The following is a 15,359-nucleotide window of genomic DNA, read 5'->3' on the forward strand; positions in this document are numbered from 1 at the left end:
TGTCGATGAAAAGAAGTGAAAAAAATTGTTGAAATAGGTTGTCTTCCTCTTTTGAGTTGTCATTTTGGAAAGATCTTCATGTAAGACATTGTTTAGATGTGATGCATATCGAAAAAAAAATGTTTGCACAAATATCTTATGTTTTAGTTGATTTAGATGGTCAGTTGTGCTTACTCCACCACAAAGGGACTTTGAAGATAGATATAATGAAGACAAACTTGGTGACACAATACTACAGTATCAAAGAATACCCAATGATATGCCAGATGTCGATTTAAATAATGACTTGGATAACGACATCTCAATGTACGTACAACCAGATTGTGTAGGCACATGGATACCTACGTATAATATTATACTGGTTTGTTTTCAAAAGCTTCCTTCCCTCGACATTTGAAATGATTTATAGTTTACAGAGAGAGAAACGACAAAAGCCTTTCATTGTATTGATTTCTTGTTTTGATCTTGTTTGCTTGTGGAGGATGTTTGGGGAGGTGGGGGTATTGTTGTTTTCTAAGGATCTATGGATTAGCGACTTTAATTTCGTTTTAATTTGAATGATTGTTCAAAATCACTACTACAAAATTGAGTTCCCATTTAGAAATATTTATATTTTTAATAAAAACTATCAAGTAAAATGAAAAAACATGGGAAATTGCCAAAAATAGGTTAAAAAAAGAGATTTAAATGAATTTTGGGACAAGTTTTCAAAAGAAAGACTTTTAGGACAATTTGGGTGTGAATGGACAAAAATGCCCTTCCTTTCCTTTCTCTCTTCCACGTTTGCTTTCCCTTCTCTCCACGATCGATTCCTTCTCTTTCGCGTATAGTTCCCTTTCCCTTCTCTTTTCTTTCGCGTAGAACACCTGAACCTACTCCGGCCATCGTCTCTTGCTCATCGTCACTTGCCCATCGTCGCTTGCCCATCGTCATTTGCCCATCGTCGCTTGCCCTTCGTCGGTCGTTGTCCAGTGCATTTCGTCGCTCCTATTCGGACCATTCAATCAACTTCGAGCGTTTTCTCTTATTTAGGTGAGTTTCATGTCTAACCGATTTTCAATTTATCTGCTGTAAGTAAATGTTTGGTTGGGGTATTTGGTGCTATTTTCATCCGTAATTGTCTGGTTTTTGGAATTGGACTTATTTGTCGTAAATTAGTTTAGTCAAAGTTTGGTTTTAGGTTCTTAGAAAGTTCAATGGGTAGTGAAAAATGAATTGAACTAGAGGATGAGGATTTAGTTGGATCAAATAGAGGAGGAGTAAGCAATAGGAATAGAAGGAATGAAGGTTTTTTTTTTTTTATCTCGCACGTATTTTTTTTTATCTCGCACCTATCTCGCACGTATCTCGCATGTTCCAAACTTTCACTATTTATTTCAAAATCAACTTGGTACACCTCCTAATCCATTTAGAGCTATTCTTTGCATGTTTAGTAACTCTCTTAGGCCCTCATGCTTTATCTCGCACGTATCTCGCACACATCTTGCACGTATCTCGCACGTTCCAGACTTTCACTATTTATTTCAAAATCAACTTGGTACACCTCCTAATCCATTTAGAGCTATTCTTTGCATGTTTAGTAACTCTCTTAGGCCCTCATGCTTTATCTCGCACGTATCTCGCACACATCTCGCACGTATCTCGCACATTCCAAACTTCCACTATTTATTTCAAAATCAAATTAGTACACCTCCTAATCCATGTAGATCTATTCTTTGCATGTTTAGTAACTCTCTTAGGCCCGCACACATCTTGCAGTTATTTTTTTTATTTCTTTACATCTTGCACGCATCTTGTAGGTTCTTAAGTTCAAATCAAATTTTGAAGATACAAAACTACTTAAGGTAGTTTAAGGATGACACATGTTCGGATTTTAGTGCGTCATGGTGGTGAATGGGATGGGGGACGAAGAAAATATGAAGGAGGAGTGTTAAAAGGCATTGTTGTCCCTAAAGAAATAACACACAAAGATTTACAGTCTGAACTATATGACCTTGCAGAAGTTGACCCTACAAAGTTCGACATAAAGATAAGATGTATATATGAGATCAAAGGGGAAAAGGAAGCTCCTCCATTTGAGTTAAGCAATGACCGTGATTTGAAGTTTTATATTCTTAGTGAAAATCCATTGGAGGTCCCCCTATACCAATCTTTTGAGCCTACAAGCAATCGAAGCATGAAAGTGTTAAACAAAGATTACAATTCAGTATCTGGGAGCAACCAAGTTCAAAATTTAAACCCTCATCCTCCTCCAATTGGAATGGATACATTAGATGAGAATGAAGTTGATATTGGTGAAGTTCAGGTTGGCTTGTGTGATAACATGATAGGGACCAATTCGGCTATATGGAAATCATATGAGTCATATCATTCAATAGATGATACTTTTACATGGGAGTCAGTTGAGATGTACAATGAATTGTTTGACATCCCGGAACAAAGAGATGCTCCTACAAAAGATTGCAAAGGAAAAGGTAAAGTTGACTACAGCTCCTCTAGTCGGAAGTTGAAGACAAAAGGAAGTGGCTGGTCGGAAGAAAGCTCTACAAGTGAAGAGTTGGATGTAGGACAAATCTTTTTTTGCAAGAGAGATTTGTCAATGAGATTAAGTGTGTTGGCAATGAAAAAAAAATTTCAGTTTGTAGTAAAAAAGTCTACAAAAGAGGTTCTTTTCGTTAGATGCATCGACAACAAGTGTGGTTGGAGATTGCGAGCGGTTAGACTGAAGGATTCAAATATATTCAAGATTAAAAAGTATGTGAAAGTTCATTCATGTTCTCTTGAGTTTTTGAATCGTGACCATAGGCAAGCAAAATCTTGGGTTGTTGGAGAATTAATAAAGTCCAAATTCAAGGGACCCGGTCGCATATACAAACCACGTGATATCATAGAAGACATGAGGCAAGACTATGGCATAAATATGAGTTATGAGAAAGCATGACGTGCCAGAGAAAATGCATATGAACGAGTGCGAGGGTCTCCTGAAGAGTCATATAATCTTTTGCGTAGATATGGTGAAGCACTCAAATTTACAAATTCAGGTACAATATTTCACATGGAACTCGAAGATGATCGTTTCTTTAAATATCTTTTTATGGCTGTTGGTGCATGTGTTAGAGGATTCTTAAATTGCATTAGATCGGTCATAGACATGGACGGAACATTTCTTAAGAACAAATATCAGGGTCAGTTGATAGTGACCGTTTGTTTAGATGGTAACAATCAGATCTATCCTCTAGCCTTTGGAGTAGTTGATAGAGAAACAGATGACTCAATACTGTGGTTCTTAGAAAAATTGAAAGGTGCAATAGGGGAGGTGCCTAATCTAGGCTTTGTGACAGATCGGAAAACATGCTTCGCCAAGGGTATTTCATCAGTTTTCCCCTCTGCATTCCACGACCTTTGTGTCCAACATTTGAGTCAAAATTTGCATGATAAATATAAGAATGACACGGTTGCTACTTTGTTTTATAATGCATCGAGAACATATCGTGAATCAACGTTTGTAGAAGCGTGGAGACATCTTCTTGCATTTCCTAATTGTTCAGGGAAATATTTAAATGATGTTGGAATAGCACGGTAGTCTCGTGTTCACTGCCCAGGAAGATGGTATAACATGATGACAACAAATATCGCAGAGTCCATGAATTCTATACTGAAAGAACCTAGAGATTTGCCTATTGCTTCCTTCCTTGAAAATGTTCGAGCTTTGCTACAACGTTGGTTTTGGGAGCGTCGAGAAGAAGGCATTAAAGTGACGTCTACATTGACCAAATGGGCAGAGTTAGTTATTTAAAAGAAACAAGAAGGAGCTTTGACAATGAAGGTCAACCCAATTGACTGTTACCAATTTCATGTCAAAGATTTAGATAAGGAGGAGGTCGTAAACCTTCAGACTAAAGAATGCACTTGCAAGGAGGTCGTAAACCTTCAGACTAAAGAATGCACTTGCAAGGAGTTTCAAGCTGAGCAACTACCATGCTCACATGTCATTGCTGCAGCACGAGATCGTAATATAAATGTTTATAGTTTATGTGCTAATTATTACACTAATGAATGTTTGTTGGCTGCATATGCGGAGGCCGTCTACCCAGCTGGGAATCAGTCAGATTGGAAGACAAGCGAAGACTACGTACATATGACTGTTTTACCTCCAAAAGTAGTCAAAAGAGTTGGTCGACCGAAGAAAAAGAGGATTCCAAGTGTTGGTGAAGCTCCGAAATTGCATAAGTGTGGTCGGTGTAAACAAATAGGTCACAACAGATTAACGTGAACCAATCCAATTTCATATACCGACAAGTCGAGCATACAAGATTAGAAATTTCTCTACCAATGTACTAAGTATTACACTAATTAATGAATGTTTGTTAATGATGTGTTTTCTTAATGATTTGTCCCAACATTCTTACTTTCTGTGCTTCCAGATGAATGAAGAAGACGAAAATAACAATTGACTTATTCATTTAAGAACACAAAAACTGGTTTTAGGATCGTTTAAAAATAACTAAATGTTCGTTTAAAAATATCTAAATGATCGTTTAAAAATAACTAAACGATCGATTAACAACAACCAAATGATCGTTTGAAAACAACAAAACGATAGGTTAAACAAAACTAAACGATCGATTAAAAACAAGCAAAACATCGTGTAAAAACAACCAAACGATCGTTTGAAAAAAACTAAACGATCAGTTAAACAAAACTAAACGATTGGTCAAACAAAACTAAACGATCGTTTAAAACAACCAATCGATCGTTTGAAATTAACTAAACGATCAGTTAAACAAAACTAAACGATTGGTCAAACAAAACTAAATGATCGTTTAAAACAACCAATCGATCGTTTGAAATTAACTAAATGATCGATTATAAAAAACTAAACGATCGTTTACAGAAACTAAACGATCTTTTGAAACAACGAAAGACACCCGCGAATTGTTTACAGCCGCGATTCAACATTTCAAAAAAAGTACGCGAATTTACAATATTGCCCCTTTGGTAAAAACGACCGATATATACGTTCCGCCTTCTTCGTTCGTTTTTCGTCACTACGCAATACACAACCGCACTGATCACTCACCTTTGTTTTCTCTCAGTCTATTAATCTCTCAGACCATTTTTGTCTCAGTCCATATTTTTCGTCAACGTTAAAAGGTATTTTCCCGAACTTTTCCTACTATAACGTTACACTTTTCCTTTCTTTATATTTCAAACGTTTCGACTTCTGTCTTCAAAAACTATCATTGTGTTCTTAAATTATTATTGTGAAGCGTTTAGGGTTTCGGATTCGACTTCTGTCTTCAATATAGTTCTCCAGATTGTTAAATTTATTACTTTTCGATTAACTATCATTTCAGGATGGCTGTACCTAGCGACAAGTATTTCCCTGCCACTGTGTCATGCCAAGTGCACAAGATCGGCAGTCTTATTAAGGATCAACTGACCAAGGACCAGCTGCAAATGTTCAAAAAAACAATTTTTGGTCCATTGCTGAATGTGAACATGGTCTTCAACGGCCAGTTGATCCATCATTTCTTGCTGAGGCAGATACCTGAAGACGGTAACGCAGATGGAATCTGTTTCTCAGTTTTAGGGAAGAACGTCCATTTTACCCAAAAGGAATTCAACATCATAACTGGATTGTGGCCAACAAACAATCCATTGGAGAAAGATTGCGATAGCAAGCGCCTACAAAGTCTTCTATTCAGATCAGAAAATAAGAAACTAATAACATGCTTGGAAATTGAGGAAATTTTCAAGAATTTTGAGTTTACAAATGATGACAATGTTGTGAAGGTCGCCTTGGCCGTCTTTATAGAAACTGTGATGGTCGGGAAGGATAAGAAAACACGGTTTGACATGGATATTTTGGGAAGAGTTGATGATGAAGAAGCATTTAAAAGCTTCAATTGGTCAACTTTCTTCTGCACTCGTCTGCTCAACAGTTTAAAGACAAGTCTCCAAGGAAAAAAAGAAGCATACGAGCTGAAGAAGACACGAAGTTTCAAAGCAGTGTCATACTACAACATCAAAGGCTACGTGCTTGCTTTTCAGGTGATTTTTATTTGTACATACACTTTAAGTAAATGCCAATTGAACATCAAAGTTTAGCATATTTGTTTAAATGTTGTAGGTGTGGGCTTATGAAGTACTCTCAACTGCAAATGAGCACCTGGCCACAAGAAACAGTAAGGGATTAATCCCTAGGATATTGAGATGGAATTGTACACAAGCTCCATCTTACAAAATGCTGCAGAATAACATATTCCAAAACAAAAATGTAAGTAAAACTTGTCAGTCATCGTTTAATATAATTACACGATCGTTTAATACAATTACATTACAGACTGTTGTTCAACCTAAACTGAAGATGTCAACCCAAGAGAAGGCTTTCATGGAGAGTCGAATTCGAGGGGATGATAACATGCAAATGGAGGACGATGAATCCATTGGAGCAATGAACAACAAATCATTGGAGCAATCAGACTCATCTCCACAAAGAAAACAACTGTCACCCCAAAGAGAACAAAGTCAAATAGTGGCTGACGAGTCTAAAATGCATCCAATCACCAAGAAGAAACATTTCAGATCAAAGAAGTCCAATGACAAAGAAGAACAAAGTCATTCAAAATCCTACAAGAAACTGAAGAAGGAAATAAAAGAAGTTCGTAAGGATTTATCCACACTGACTTCTATAGTCTGTAGGATGGATGACACAATCACAAAGTAGTCATTGGAGCTGTATGAAATGAAGCAGATACTGGAGAGATTGGTCCAGGTAAAATTTGTTTTCATAATACATTAGTTACACGATCGTATAACTTTGATAGACGATCGTTTATCAAAGTTACTCGATCGTTTAACTTTGATAGACGATCATTTATCAAAGTTACGCGATCGTTTACTTTTATATACACGATGGTTTAACAATACATTATTTTTTTAATTTTATGTTCATTTTTATTTGTTTATTAGAATCAAACTGAAAATCAAGGGAATGATCATACTGATCAGAATGACAATGAGTATGTTGTTCAAGAACTGTAACGCCCCAAAAATTTAGATAATTTATTGGGCTTATTTTGAATCTATCTAATGAGAATTATTTGATTTAGGTGGGAATTGAAATTAATTAAATTTTTCTTGGATGAATATTTAATTAATTAGAGGTTTTGGCATGTGGTGTTGTTGAGTTTTATTAAATGGTAGGTTAAGAGGATTAAGTAAAGTTGTGGATTTTTAGTGTTGTTGAAGTTGAATTTAATTAAATAATTATGGACGTTATTTAATTAAACCGTAGGGTGGAAAGTTTGTTGGAGATTTGATAATTATATGTATACGTGGAAATATATATATAATTATTATGTTAAAGGAAAAGATAATTATATTTGTTGAAATATAATTATTTAAGGAAAAGATAGTTGTATTTTGGAGAAAGGATATTTATTAAAGGAGAAAAAGTAAAATAATCATATTTTGGGAAAATATAATTATTTGTAAAAGGATAATTAATTACTTTGGAGAAGATAAATAATAATTAATTATTGTGGAAGATAATTAATTATTTTGGAGAAAGATAAATAATAATTAATTATTGTAGAAGATAATTAATTATTTTGGAGGAAGATAAATAATAATTAATTATGGTGGGAAATAATTAATTATTCTGTAGAAAGATAAATCTTGATTATGGAGTGGAGTTGCTATGGTTGGGTTAAGATAATTCATGTTGAAAGTTATATATATATAATCATTATGTTAAAGGAAAAGATAATTATATTTGTTAAAATATAATTATTTAAGGAAAAGGTAATTGTATTTTGGAGAAAAGATATTTGGTAAGGGAGAAAAAGTAAAATAATTATATTTTGGGAAAATATAATTATTTGTAAAAGGATAATTATTTTGGAGAAAGATAAATAATAATTAATTATTGTGGAAGATAATTAATAATTATTTTGGAGAAAGATAAATAATAATTAATTATTGTGGATGATAATTAATAATTATTTTTGGAGAAAGATAAATAATAATTAATTATTGTGGAAGATAATTAATTATTTTGGAAGAAAGGTAAATAATAATTAATTATTGTGGAAGATAATTAATTATTTTGAAGAAAGATAAATAATAATTAGTTATTGTGGAAGATAATTAATTATTATGTAGAAAGATAAATATTGTTTATGGAGTGAAGTTGTTATGGTTGAGTTAAAGATAATTCATGTTGGAAGTTATAAGTGATTTATTGGAAAAGATTTGATTGATTAAATTAATTGAGGACTTAAGTTAATTTGAGATTTTGGAGGGAAAAGTTAGTTTTGGTGGAATTGTAATTAATTGAGTATATATATATATGGATATATATATTTAATTAATAATTTGGAAAAGTGTAGTTAATTATATTATGGAATATAATTATATTTATTTGGAAAAGAAAATAATCCATGAAGAGAGAGATGATTGATTTTGATTGGACGAAAAAGATATATATTTATAAGAGAGAGTAATGGTTTAAATAAATATATATTTATTGTAGATTTTGGTGAGAGAAAAATAATAATAATAAAGAAGTATTATTATTATTATTAATGGTTATAAATGCCTAAGATTAAGGCATTTATTTAGGAAAGATAATGGGAATAAAGATATATGTATACTTTTTTGGTATTTTATATATATATCCTAAAAGGAAAAGGAAAAGGAAATAATAATAATAATTATTATTATTGTTATTATTTGGGTCTATAAATAGCATTAGAATGCTTAAGATGGAAATAAAAGAAAAAGAAAAAGGTTCTTTATCTTCTTCTCTAAGATAACCCTCTGCTGTCGCCGCCTCAGTTGAAGTTAAGATTGGTCTCTTTGGAAGCTTGAGGATTTAAAGTGATGAATTTTTCATCAAGGATAAGAGGATTTTCCAACCTCCATCTGAGTAACCTTGGTAAGCCAATAAAATTAAATTAATATTTTATTAATCTATTTGGGGTTTTTGTAAAGGTTCAATTGGCTAAACTTTTTAAGATTTAAATCTTGGAATTTTCCCAATCAAGGTTGAATTGGTTTCAACCCTTTTTTTAGAAAGTTAATTAATTTGGGAGAATTTTTGGATGTTAGCCAATTGCTAATTTCATTAATTAAAATACTAAGTTTTCCTTTTATGATTAGGATCAAGTTAATTGGAGAATTTTACTGTCAACTAGGGAGTACCTTTGTTTGGCTAAAATCTCCAGGTAAGAGATTCTCCTACTAGACCTTCGAACTAAATTCAAGAGACCGCATGTAATTATGATTATGCATTGATGGTAGCTAAGATGCATAATTTGATGATAATGATTATACTGAGATTATGATGATAGTTGATGATTGATGATGATGACTGATGTTATGTTAATGACCGGTAGTATGTTGTTGATGACTGTTGATGATTGTTAATGCATGATATATTAATCACATGATTAAGGACGTTAAGATTAATACTCATCCCATGTTATGATGTTATGTTATGCTACATGCTATGGATAGGGTGTTCTGTTAACTTTGTCTATTAGAGTCGTACCTGCATGGGTGTCCTTCGGGATCACCACCTATTTAGGACTGTGTGGTTCGACGGGACGCCAGTCTAGCATGGATATAGATATGATTCGAGTGATTCGACGGGGTCCTCGCATCCCGATTGTCTTAGTGTTACCCCCGGGTTCACTACAGACCAGCATGTCCTAGGTGCTCCCTCGGGACACCGAAGACCAGATTTTCGTTCCTACGGGAGCGCATGTTGCACGTGTTCGGGAACGTGCCAGAGATTGGGTACCATTTTCAGGACTCTAATGGGAAGTTAACAGACACCTGGCGGGACTAGTAGTAGGTCCCTTACTGAGTATATGTTTATACTCACTCTTTCTATGTTTAACATTTCAGGCGAAGGTAAAGGTAGAGGAAAGCTGGCGAGCGACAGAGAAGGATCCGTGACATGCCATATGGGGACTCAGTTTTGCTTCCGCGTTTATGTTTCAGTGTTATAATATTCCATTCTTAATGAAAATTTATTCTTCCCTCGTTTCAAAAAAGTGTCTCTTATCATTGTTTTTTTTTAGTAACGACCTCAGCTTAGTATAAAAAGTTGGGTCGTTACAAGAACAACGTACTGAACAACAACCTATTGAAGAACAACATACTGAACATCAAGAGGAAACCCAAAGGTTAACATTTCATTCATTGTTTACTAGTTTATAAATACCTAACAATTGTATTTTTTTTCTTATTCTCATGTTTTTTCTCATTTTGTTTAGGGAACATCAAGAGGAATGTGGTAGTGATATAAGCATAGACGGTAGGGATGCAGACTTGCTAATGACTATAAGAGATATATTGGATAGTCTAAGTCATCAAATTCAGAAAGAAACAGACCTGCCACAAATGATTACTACCCTTCCATTTGTGAGCCAACCTCTTGCACTTTGTGAATTGGCTCCATTGGATCAAACCGTACAAATTGTAAATGAAGAATCTCAACTGGTATGTATACACAACAAATTTGTAGTCGTTTGAATGAATAGTTTGTTACTTGTTTAATACGATTACATTGCAGGAAACAACAAAAAAACAGGTTGAGATTAAAAAAAATGATGAAGCAGTTACTTTGGTTGAAAAAGAACCAGTAACTGTGCCTGATAAAGATAAACAAGAAAAACCAATAAAGAGAAGAAAGCTATGTAAAATAGCAAATAAAGAGGTGCAAGATGAAGATGAACAAGGTAATCCACCCATAACATCTACTCAGATCATATCAGAATCTACAACACCTGTCCCAGATGTGGAAATCAGAGAAGTAGATACATATAATCCGATGTGGAAAGTGGATCCAAAATTATGGAAGGAATACTTACAATGGAAAAGATTAAGAAAAACAACCCATGAACAAAGGAAAGTAGTCTCCACAACCAGAAAGAAAGACTTTTTCAAACAGCTTGAAGAAAACACATGGGTACATGGAGACGTAAGTACTCTTCCCAAACGATCGCTTATATTAACTAAATGATCGCTTCTATTAACTAAATGATCGCTTCTATTAACTAAACGATCGTTAAGTTAATATTACACGATCGCTTACTAAGTAAACGATCACATGTACATTTCTTAAGCGATCGCTTACTAAGTAAACGATCCCATGTACATTTCTTAAGCGATCGCTTATACTCTCCTTTCATTCACTAAACGATCGTTTATTTTTTCTTTGTAGACATTGAATTTGCTATTATCCCACTTGCAGTATAAAATGTTGCATCTCAAGCACCATTGCAAGCGTTCTTTTAGAATATTATATTCCTCGTTTCTAGTAAGTTGTTATTCTTTAATTTTTTTTTTGTATAGAAGTTAAACTGCATCATTATATTCTGACTAAATTTTTTGACTTGTTCTTGAAGCTTGGAATCAATAAACCAGACTGCATTGTTTGGAACCATATTTTCGATACTCATCTGGTGACACCAGATAATACGAAAACTGAATGGACAGACCCAACAGCACACCTAACTATATGGACAGAAAAAGATGTGGAATACTATTTCAACACTGTTGTGGGTGATTACAACCACATACCAGGGTGGGGAGATGTCAACTACGTGATTACCTGCATCAACAATAAAAGAACACTGGTTGGCTATTGCAGCTGATATGAGAAAATGCAGGATTTACGTGTTCGACTCAATGCCAAATTATGTTGAGCAGAAACTTGTTGATGAAGCTCTTCAAATGCCTGCACGATGCATCCTCTCACTCGCGATTGCAATTGGAGTCAACCTCCATTCAGATCATTTCACATATGGCCCTTGGCCAATACACAGATCGAAGGCCACATTACAGAAAGGGCGTTCATTGGATTGTGGAATTTTCTATGCTAAATTTGTTGAATGCCTTGTAACTGCTAGTGACCTTGGTTGTCTAACTGTGCCAAACATGAAACTGTTTAGATAACAATATGTGCTGGAACTTTGGGCCAATAAATACTTTTGCTAAATAAAAAAATATATATTTCGTTCTTGTACTTTTGAGTTAATATTTGTATTCGTTTATATAATTGTTTTATGTAATTTTTATAGAGAGAATAACATATTATAATTTTAAACTTTGTTATAAAATAAATACTTTGTGATATTTTCAATTAAACGCGACCAAAATTGAGAAAGAATATTTGAGTTAATATTTGTATTCGTTTAGATACATATCACAAAATATTCGTGTAGAGAAATACTCATCGCACACATATGTATAAACGATCTTCTTAATAAACGATGTCTAAACGATCTTCTTAATAAACGTCAAAATATTAAGCGATCATTTAGTAAAGTCTAAACGATCGTTTGGTAAAGTATAAACGATCTTCTTAATAAACGATGTCTAAACGATCTTCTTAATAAACGTCAAAATATTAAGCGATCGTTTAGTAAAGTCTAAACGATCGTTTGGTAAAGTCTAAACGATCTTCTTAAAATCATAAAAAAATTAAGCGATCGTTTAGCTACAAGTAGTTTTGCAACATAGAGAATAATCGATACTACTAATTGAAATGTCAATTGATACTAATTGAAATGCAACATAGACAATAATCGAACAGCCAATTGATACTTGTGATTTATGTAAATATTTCAATACATAGGAGTGTTGGTCCATAATTGAAATGCTAATTGTTTTCTAAAGTATGACATGTTTTCTTGACATAATGTATCTAAACCAACACCAGCAGCTATATACTCAAAATACTTAATTGTGAATACGCCACAATCACTATTATTTCGTTGAAGTGGAATTGAGTCAACAATGACAACTGGCCAAGGTTCCTTGTATGCCAATGATCTACCTCTCCTATCAAAGAAGCCAGTACTATCTAACAACTTTGGCACCAACTGTCGAATGGGCAGTAATATGTTTGTCATCTCTTCGGCAGTTGTAAGTGACGGAAGCGAATCCCATACCTTCACTTGACAACTTACCAAATCCAAGCATAATAGAACCCAATGGTTGCCATGGACATTGAATGGAGAGTAAACGTAATCAACACTTGCCCAAGGATCTTGGAAGTCCTCTTTTGACCCGACAACATAGTCAACCAACCTATACTCTTCGTCCCAGTCAAACAGGCGATTCTCTTTAATACATTCTTTGTATAGGGGCCACTTCGAAACTAAAATGCGCTGCAAAGAAAAACATACAGACGCAAATATCAGACCGAAAGACAAATATCAAACGCAAATACATACATAAAGTAACGCGACGATTCCAAACCATAAAGATTGTGTCTGCAGTTGTGAAGTTCTGAGAAGAAGGTATCCCGGCTGCCTTAATCTTCAAGCGAATGAAAAGAAAAAGTGCATCCAAATGCTAATAGAAACAAAAGTAAGCAGTAAATGTATAGAACCATAACAATGAAAAAATTATAATTGCATAAATGATAAGATAATCCCATACCTCATCCGCCAACCACCGGCGACACATAAACAAGTCTCTGAAAAAAGCCTTCGATTTTTTTCCATGAAAGGTTTCACGCAGCTCATCGTCTGTACGCTTGTCTGTAATTCAAGCTCGAAGTCTATCTAAATGGACGTCAAGTATTTTGTGCATAGGATCATAAACAATTGCTTCATAGTGAGAGGTGCTGGTGGTTGATGTCACAGACCGTTTAGGTAGAGTTGTGAATGGGGTTGATAGGTAAACACTTGCACGCTTCCTACGGGCGGGCCGAACGTGTGGTCGTTGAGTGAGAAATGGTTCTATCTCTGTGACGTCCTCATCGTCAACGACATCTATTGGCTCCTCTAAACCAATATCAACCTTCTTCTCCAACACATCTTCGTCGCCCTATGGAAGCTCATAATGCATTAGTGTGGATAATGATAGAAATTAAACATCAATATTAGCAAGAACATGGAACCAAACCTTCTTTTTAACTTCAATGTGTTCATCCTCCTTTGGCATCCTCAACCAATTAGGGGTACCGCCTGTGTCAACATCTTCGGTTTTAGCATTATCCACTTCATTACTTTCTAATGTATGATCTACTAAGCCTTCGGACACCTTGTGGTCCCCTTCGTCACCCTATGGAACCTCAAAATGAATTAGCGAGAACATGCAACTTAATGTATGAGTAATTACCAAATATGAAACAACTAACGTCAATACACTTAACAGTTTCATTCCTAACCTTTCTTTGAAGTCCAATGTGCTTCAATATGGTTGACATCATGCCCTTCAATTCGTCAATATCTGATTTTATACTATTAAGTTGCCCTTCAACAACCGCTACTCGATCTTGGAGATTCCGAATAGCCTTTTTCATCTTAATCTTGGACTTCTGCTTCTTACTCTTTTTGAAGTCATCTTCATCATTAACAACTTCTCTTACTCTTTTTGAACCACCATTCTTCGACTGAATAATGGTAGATGAGCGGAAGTTTTCAAAAAGTTCACCTGAAGCAATTTTCAACTGCTCCTCTTCAGGTGTCATCTCAATGACCGCCTTAATTATAAACTGCAAATAGAAAAAGGCAAATGTATTTAGGACAAAGAAATAAGCACAAAATCATGCGATCCTTAAGTAAGTTACTATTGCTTGCTACTTACCATTGGCGAGTCAAACACCTGGCTTATAGTTTGGGACTTTGGTGATTGTTGGCACACCCACCTCAGCATTCGTGGTATGACATGATCGTTTACTTTATCTACACCACATCCAATGATGGTTGGTATAGACTCATATGCCCAAACCTATTCGACATTTGAAAAACAAGTTTAGGAAGTGCCACAAGATATATATAGATATATAAACAAGTGGTTATACAATCGTTTAAAAACAACTATACGATCATTTAACATAACTAAACGATCGTTAAAAAAACAACTATACGATCGTTTAACATAACTAAACGATCGTTAAAACAACAACTAAACGATCGTTTAAAACAACTAAACTATCGTTTAAAACAACTAAACTATCGTTTAAAATAACTAAACGATCGTTTAAAATAACTAAACGATCGTTTAAATAACTAAACTATCGTTTAAAATAACTAAACGATCGTTTAAAATAACTAAACGATCGTTTTAAAGTTTTGAAGTAAGAAGTAAGAAGTGACATACGTGTAATGCATGCGGAAATCCATTGATAGTATATTTTTTTTGTCTGTGTTGGTTTCTTCTTTCCCTTGGCATATTGCTTGTCCAAGGCTCTTTTCAAGGCACTTAGCGTGCGTACAAAAACAATCCGACCCCAATCATAATTATTAAATGTATTCCAATCATCAGCAATCTTGAAAAAACCAATGTTCACTTTGGTTCGCCTATCTTTTCCCAACAAAGATATCTCT

The sequence above is a fragment of the Cucumis melo genome, chromosome 12 (assembly GCF_025177605.1).
Source record: "Cucumis melo cultivar AY chromosome 12, USDA_Cmelo_AY_1.0, whole genome shotgun sequence".
Taxonomy (NCBI): Eukaryota; Viridiplantae; Streptophyta; class Magnoliopsida; order Cucurbitales; family Cucurbitaceae; genus Cucumis; species Cucumis melo.